General features: G+C 37.2%; 1 pseudogene; it reads right to left on the reverse strand.

The window, feature by feature from the left end:
- The window catches only part of LOC143555303 (ent-copalyl diphosphate synthase 1-like), a 30655-nt pseudogene extending 23239 nt beyond the window's left edge, over positions 1-7416 (reverse strand).
- Between the last annotated feature and the right edge of the window lie 357 nt (positions 7417-7773).

The raw sequence follows: 7773 nt of genomic DNA on the forward strand, positions 1-7773 counted from the left end.
TTTGAAAAGGAAGATTCAGAATGAAGAAAGAGAAAGCCAGACTGGGCCTCCTAAGAAGAAAAGGAAGTTAATGTCCTTAAGGAAGAAGCAAGAGGCTGATAGAGCTGAAACTCATGAAACCCCAATCCCAGAGGAAGTAAATCCTGAATCTGTTGATGAACCCATAGTTCCTTGGGAAAATGATGAAATGATTGATATATTGAGAGAGGTAATGACTACACAGAAGGAAATGGATGTAGATGCCTTTAATGCACTAAACAAAGATGAACTGAAAGATATGTTCTATATGCAAAAGGCTGAGTGGGAGAAGGTATTGCTGCAGGGGGCAAATCCAAAAAGTTTTATTGGAGGAAGATTTGTACCTGCTGTTTTACTGCGTGATGAGGCAATTGATGAAATGATTGCAAGATTGTTTAGTGAAGGGGGTGAAAAGTTGGATGAATTAGTTAATCTTCCTGCTGAAATGGTTATGAGTTGGTACAAGACAAGATTTGAAGTAGAGGGGCCCTATCAACCCATGATGTCTACATAAACAGGGCCATTTACATCAAGGCAACAATCAACAACTCATAGAGATGAATCTAGTGGAGCTGAATTGCAAAGAACAACAAGACCACAATCTGATGTGGATCTACCCAGAAGACTCTACTATGATTCAGTCTCTCAGTCTCTGAAAGTAGTGATGGAAAGTAAACAACTAAGAGACATAATTCTGAAGGATGACTTTGCTAATTTCACACAAGAACAATTGGAGAAAATGGCCAAGCTTGACCTTTATGACTATCATGACACAAGCAAAATGGCAGGGAGACAGCAAAATGAACTCTCAAAGTTCCTAAGAGATGAATCTGACAAGGGATTCTCCTTCTTAAAAGAAAAGAAAAGCTGGAAAATGAAAAGACTTGAGAAAACAAGAAGAACAGCTAAACTGAAGAAAATAGCTAGTGCTGAACTGAGATATGAGATGAACATCAAAGATAAAAATACTTTGTCAAATATGAATACCTGCATCAGAATGGAAAAAAAGAATGACAAGACCAAATTACACTGTGCAGAAGAATTAGAGGTGCACAAATCGGTTTTTTTGAAAAAACCGGTTCGGTTATTAACCGGACCGGTTTTTTTTATCCAGAAAAAAACCGGTTCGGTTAATAACCGGACCGGTTATTAACCGGTTTTTATCAATGAAAACTCAAACCGGCCAAACCGGTTTGGACCGGTTTAGAAACCGGTTAGAACCGGTTATTAAACCGGTTTTTTTATAACCGGTTTTTAATAACCGGTCTAACCGGTTAACCGGTTTTTTTTTTTTTTTTTTTTTTTTTTTTTTTTTTTTTTTGCTTTAGGGTTTAGGGTTTAGGGTTTCGTTGTTAGCATTCTTTGCTTGGAAGATTAAAAACACATAACTTTCATTTATAGCTTTTACATTAAAAATACAAACATTAAATCGTTATCGCATATTCGTAACTCAAAAATACAAACATTAAAGAATGCTTAGACACGATTACATTAACAAGTTGATGTTTGTTACTCATTTTCTTCGCTACCCGATCCCGAGCTATTCCTTAGGTAATCGTCGTACGCGGCTTCTTCATCGGTCATTGGTTGAGTGTGTCCTTGATTGACCTCGTCTTCATACAAGGCCGCCTCATACTCCATTTCCCCCTCGAGTGAGCGTTGATGTTGTGCCCTATCTAAAGAGTCCAAGTAATCCTTGTAGCAAATCGACATCTCTACAGCTGGTGGAGTGAGTCGAGTCCTCCTAATCGATATAACCCTGCCAGAAACAGAAAAAGCAGACTCCGAAGCTACCGTGGAAGCTTGGACCGTTAGTAAATCTTTGGCCATGGCGGCGAGGATCGGAAACTCATCCTCCTTACCTCTCCACCAAGCCAGCAAATCAAGACTTCTAAATTCATCCGGAGTCATGTGTTTCACAAAGTTGGTACCACCATACCTTCCAAGTTCACTGCTTGGGGTGTTTACCCTTTGACGTTTACCGGCGTCTTCCCAAATCATGTAGTACATCCCCATTTCAAGGTCGGTTTGGGATTGGGATTGGGCAACAGCTCTTAACGAGTCATGAATTTGGGAAGACGACCCGTGTTTTGTAAGGTAAACATCATACATGTTTGCCAAGGTGGTGTTGAAAGCATTCTTTAAAGTTTGGTTATAATGGGGGTTTTGATCGTCGTTTAACTCTAGCTCATCACAAATTTTTTCTATTAAAGCTTCAACACCACCAACATTGATGCAAGGGTTTAACGCAGCCGCACAGGTCAAAACAGCGGGTAGTTGTTGAAAATATTTTCTAAATTTTTCTTTCATTTTTGCACCCATATCAAAATAAGGTGCACCCCTACAATGAATTTCAGTCAACTTTGTGCACATGACAGCAATTTTTGGTAAAGCAATGGGGCTTGTTGGATAGTAAACCCCGGATAAACTAGTTGTGCAAGATTTAAAAATTTGAAGAACCTCCGTAACGATCTCAATCAATAACCAGTTTCTAGGATCGTACGGTGCACATTTACCCCTATTTGACAAAATTTGATGAAACGCAATTAACGATTGTTTTTGTTGGATGGCTTTCTCAAACATTTCACAAGTCGAGTTCCATCTTGTTGGACAATCCCAATTAGGCCCCAACCATTGACAGTTAGCTTCTTCACAAAATTTTTTGTATCTTGAAAATGTTGAATTGTTGCTAAAAACATCTCGTAACATTCTTTTAAAATTGTTTCTTTGCGTTTCGATCACGTTTAACCCATCTTGCACGGCCAAGTTGATAATATGTGCAATGCATCGGCTATGAAAAAACGCTCCATCACAGATAGGTTTATACTTTAATTTTAAATGGCCAACCGCGGCCGTATTGTTGGACGCGTTATCAAACGATATTGAAAAGATTTTATCTTCAATCTTGTATTGTCGAATGACTTTATCCAAGAGTTTAAAAATATTTCTACCCGTGTGCGGGTAATCAAACAATTGAAACGCAACGGTTCGTTTCATCATTTGCCACGACCGGGGGTCAACCCAATGAGCCGTCACACAAATGTATGAGTCGGGCGAACCATTAGGTACCGACCACACATCCGTTGTTAAGTTCACACCAGTTTGTAAGTTTGAAAAGTATGAAATTAGTTCGGATTTAGCGTTTTTCCATGCTTTAAGACAATCTCTTCTAAGGGTCGAACGACTTACGTGTTGGTAGCGTGGTTGAACATACTTTTGCATCATCTCCGTGAATTGAGGGTTGTCGAAGTGGTTGAAAGGAAGTGATTGTTGAATCACAAAGTTGCCAAACTGTTGACGTACCGCTTCAAGGTCGTACGTAAACACCGTTCCTTGATTCGTCATCTCCGGCTGCGAACTACTTCCGGATTCGTCCTTCAAGACCTTGCAAGAGGGCTTTTCTACATGAGCTCTTAAACTGGAGTTTGCTTCTTTGTTATAAAACTTCAAACAATGTTTGCATCTAGCTTTTTGGGTTCCGTTAGACATTTCGCATAGGTCGAAATGTTGCCAAATATCTTGGTTTCGTTTCGTGGGGATGACCCGAACGACGGTTTCTCCCGTGTTCGAGGCACCCATGTTGACCGATGAAGCAGCACTTTGGGAGGCCATGATAATCGACTACGAATTAAGAGTGGTATACTCGAGTATGAAATAAACGACTACGAAAGAAGAGCGTTTGGAGTTGTATAATCGCGTATGAAATAAACGTTTAGAGCGTTTGGAGTTGTATAATCAAGTGTGATCTAACCAATACCCAACCTAAACTATATATAGATGTTTGTGGGGGTAAAATGGTAAAAAAACAAAAAAAAAACGGCTAAAAAACGGTCAAAAAAAAAAAAAACGGCTATAAAGCCGTTTGGTAACGTTCGAAAACCGGTTTAACCGGTTAACCGGTTATTAAAAAACCGGTTAACCGGTTTTTTTTATAACGGTAATAAACCGGTTATTTTAAAAACCGGTTAACCGGTTTTTTAATAACCGGTTATTTAAAAAAACCGGTTTTTTTTTTAACCGGTTATAAAACCGGTTTTGGCTCCAAAACGTATAACCGATACGTAAACCGGTTACGTAAACCGGTCAAACCGGTTTTTAAAAAAACCGGTTTTTAAAAAACCGGTTTCCGGTTGAACCGGCCAAACCGGTTCCGTAACCGGTTTTTTTGAACACCTCTAAGAAGAATGGCATCATTGCAGAGATTGAATACAAGGAGAATACAGACCATTATGTTCTTAGAAACTCAGATGGAGTAACTTTGGCAGTAATCAGAAGAGATGAAGACTTGACTTACCTGCACTATGAAGACTTAAGAGATATTAGGGATTTGGTCATTCCAGAAAGTCACACTCATTACCAAATCCTTGATATTTTCAAACAAAGAGCAGCAACAGTCATTCTGAATAGAAGGCAAGCCTACTATAATGCAAGAAGAAAATGAGCATTATTATAGGCTTTGTTTTGTAATGTCTACGGACAACATTTGAATATGTAATTATTTGATTTTGTTATGAATATGTATTTTGATTTTGATTTTGATTTGTTGTGTATTTTGACTAAGTGTATGTAAACCATAAAGATGTTTTGGGTCAGTTGAGGTGTTCCAATCTAGGGGGAGATTGTTGAGTCAAAGATTTGACCTAAAAATGATATATGGAAGATTGGAATCTTCTCAACCTCCTCAGAATTCGCTAAGTATGGAACCGGGCACACCTTAGACTTCCGAGCAAGGTTTTACTTAGCCAGGCATGATATTTTGTCTATCAGGCAAGGTTATCTTTTAGAATTCTTCTTTAGTGGATATCCGGGCAGGGCTCGTAAATTAGTGTATTACGGGCATGGTTCACTATTTTGTACATACCCGGGCAAGGATCACTATATCAAGAAAGTATGTTCTTCATAGCCAAGTAAGGTTTACTTCCGAGTAAGCTTTTGGCTAACCAAGCTCATGAAGCCAAGTGATTGGAAGACCGGGCAAGGTATTCTTTAATAATACATTGGTCCAAGTAGGCTTGATGAATAATGGAATATCTCAAGTTACATCGGGCATAGATCAACTCAAGCAAGGAATAGTGCTACCGGGCACACTTTGCTAATAAGCTATTTTCTAGTAAAGAGTTGAAGGGACTATTGAAGAACAAGGTTGCTCGTAAGAGTTTGTCGGGCAAAGTCTGATAAAGTCAAGAAGATTGAAGTCTACCCGGTGAGTATTTTACTTGGTAAAATACTCTTTAAGTAAAGTCTACCCGGAAACTAATCCCGGGAACACATCAATGTTACCAAGTACTGAAGGAAGGCAAAACACACAGTTTACTCGGAAAGTCATATTGCTACAAAGCCTACCCGGAAGACTTGTTTTACACTTGGAATAGTTTTGAATATGTAATTTGAATATGTTTTAGCATTTAGGGTTTCTAGAAGGAATGACAGCTGTAAAGGAGGTGTCATGCCTATAAAAGGAATAATTTAGGGCACGCCTCCTAAGGACGGATTCAGGCAATCACACTTTTAAGATAAGAAGGAATATTTATGAATGTGACAGCCGTCCTAGGAATCGTACGGATATAACTTTCCATTCAAGAAACCCTAAATCGGTTATCGTTTGTATGATGAACATTATATGAATGAAAATCTTTTGAGTGAATCTTGAGTGTGTTAGTTACCTTTGATTTATTATTTAGCAACTACCCTGTTTGTTATTGATTCCGCCTTTAACAAACGGTTATCTTTCTAAATATAGCAACCCGTCATTAACTCCCTTGTCAACACATTTATTTGTGTGAGTTATGACTTGATTTATGTAAGATCTACCTGAGATCGGGGACCTGACATTTAGATTATTATTATTATTATTATCATCATCATCAACATCCTTGTTGGTATAACAATCAATGACAACTCACTTTGCGAGTTCTTGTCTTGTCTTGTGTAGATCATTTTCAAGACCGGAGAATCAATTGGCACTTTGATTCCTAGTTTACGCGCTCTTTCAATGAGAGAAGGGAGGACCAATTTAAAAAATCAGGTGTCATGTGTTCTTTCTTCTCGTATCCAAGCTTGTTCATATTTTCACTCACAAATTTCACTCCTGTATGATGTCAAACTAATATTAACGTTCCAAGAAGTTAGTGCGATAGCTAAAGATACATGTGTGGTTCCTATATTTGGTACCTTTTCCACACTTGTTAGGATGAACGTTCCAAGAAGTTAGTGCGATCACACAAGCCAATGTGTTAAGAAGCCTATTAAAAGCCCAAAACATCAAGGGTTCTCCCCACGAGCCATTAGGGAGCTGATGTTTCACGACCCATTGTAGACTTGATGGGAATTGAGGACTACCACTTTGTCCATCCACATCTTTTATAAGTGCAACCCAAGATGTGTCATAAGCTATATTTCCATCGGTCATAGAAATAAAAATGGACTAAATGGATTCGACATACTCCTATACTACATGATGCTTGTCCACTAATGGCAACATAAATTGTTCCAGTACATCTGCAACATTTTAAATTTTGGGATGTATTAATGTTTATGTGCATAATGTATTGATTATAATAAATTTGAAAACCATTAAAAAACAATAATTCCAAAAAAAATATTGAAAGTTCTGTTGAAAAAAAGAAAATTATGAAAAAAAGAAAAGTGCGAAAATTTAAAAGATTATATCATTCAAAACTTGTTCTATACACCGTTAAGGCTATATTGTGTTGTGGGATAACTAGTAAAAGCTAGTTATCGAGTCACGACATTGTCATGTAGGATAACTAGCTACCCGTTTATGCATCGTGAGATAACTATCCACTACCCGATTAAAATAATAATTAAATTGTTTAGAAATTAAATAAAAAAAGTTGTAAAGTGGGTGAGATGGATTTTTTTGATTGGTTACAACTATTTCATTTTGTTAGTGGGATAGACCCACCATTTTCTTAAGTACTTAACCATCACCCTCTATGCCATTTGATGAGAAATCCAATTGTATAATTCATTACTTTGCAAGTCTTCGCAACGGTTTGATGGTCACAAATAGCCAAGAAAGTGAACCTACTACATTATTAATCTTATGAGTATAATTCACGGTTCAAATACCTTTGTTACTAAGATTGTAGAAGTCTTTGCACCGTTAATGGGAAACTATTATACCACCTATAAATTATTTACTAAAATATATTAAATGTAATAAAAAAAGAGATTAATCAGGATTTATGCGTGCATATTTAGATAAGAACAACGTATCGAAATAAATAAGACACTTGTAAACTTAATGAAGCGTCGGTTCCGACCGTGAGAGGGAAAAGAAGAAGTGATGGTGTGAGTGAAGCAGCGTGGAAAAGTGGCGGCGGTGGTGGTGACAGAAGGTGGTGAGATGATAGTGTTCATGTGGAGATTAATCATTGTTTTGGTTTGCTACGTTGTGGGAAGGAGTACGCCATAGACAACATTTTATAGGGATCCAGAATTAATAAACTTTTTATTTCAATCTACTTAAATCTTAATTCCCCCTTAATACGAAATATTTTTGAAAACACTAGATTAAACCATAGCAAATATTAGAAAATGCTTATTACATTTCATCTTAATGAACATATAATAATGAAACATGATAATGTAAATAAACATGATAATGTAAATAAACATGCATTAAACTTTTATCACTAAAAATGAGAACCTTTCAATACCAACCAAGATTTATTATTATTTATCGAGCTATTGGCTAGTTGGAACAAATAATCAGATCAAACGAACAAACAA

This window comes from Bidens hawaiensis, unplaced genomic scaffold (genome assembly GCF_021521415.1).
Source record: "Bidens hawaiensis isolate Kalapana, Puna unplaced genomic scaffold, B.hawaiensis_p1.1 tig00018037_1, whole genome shotgun sequence".
Taxonomy (NCBI): Eukaryota; Viridiplantae; Streptophyta; class Magnoliopsida; order Asterales; family Asteraceae; genus Bidens; species Bidens hawaiensis.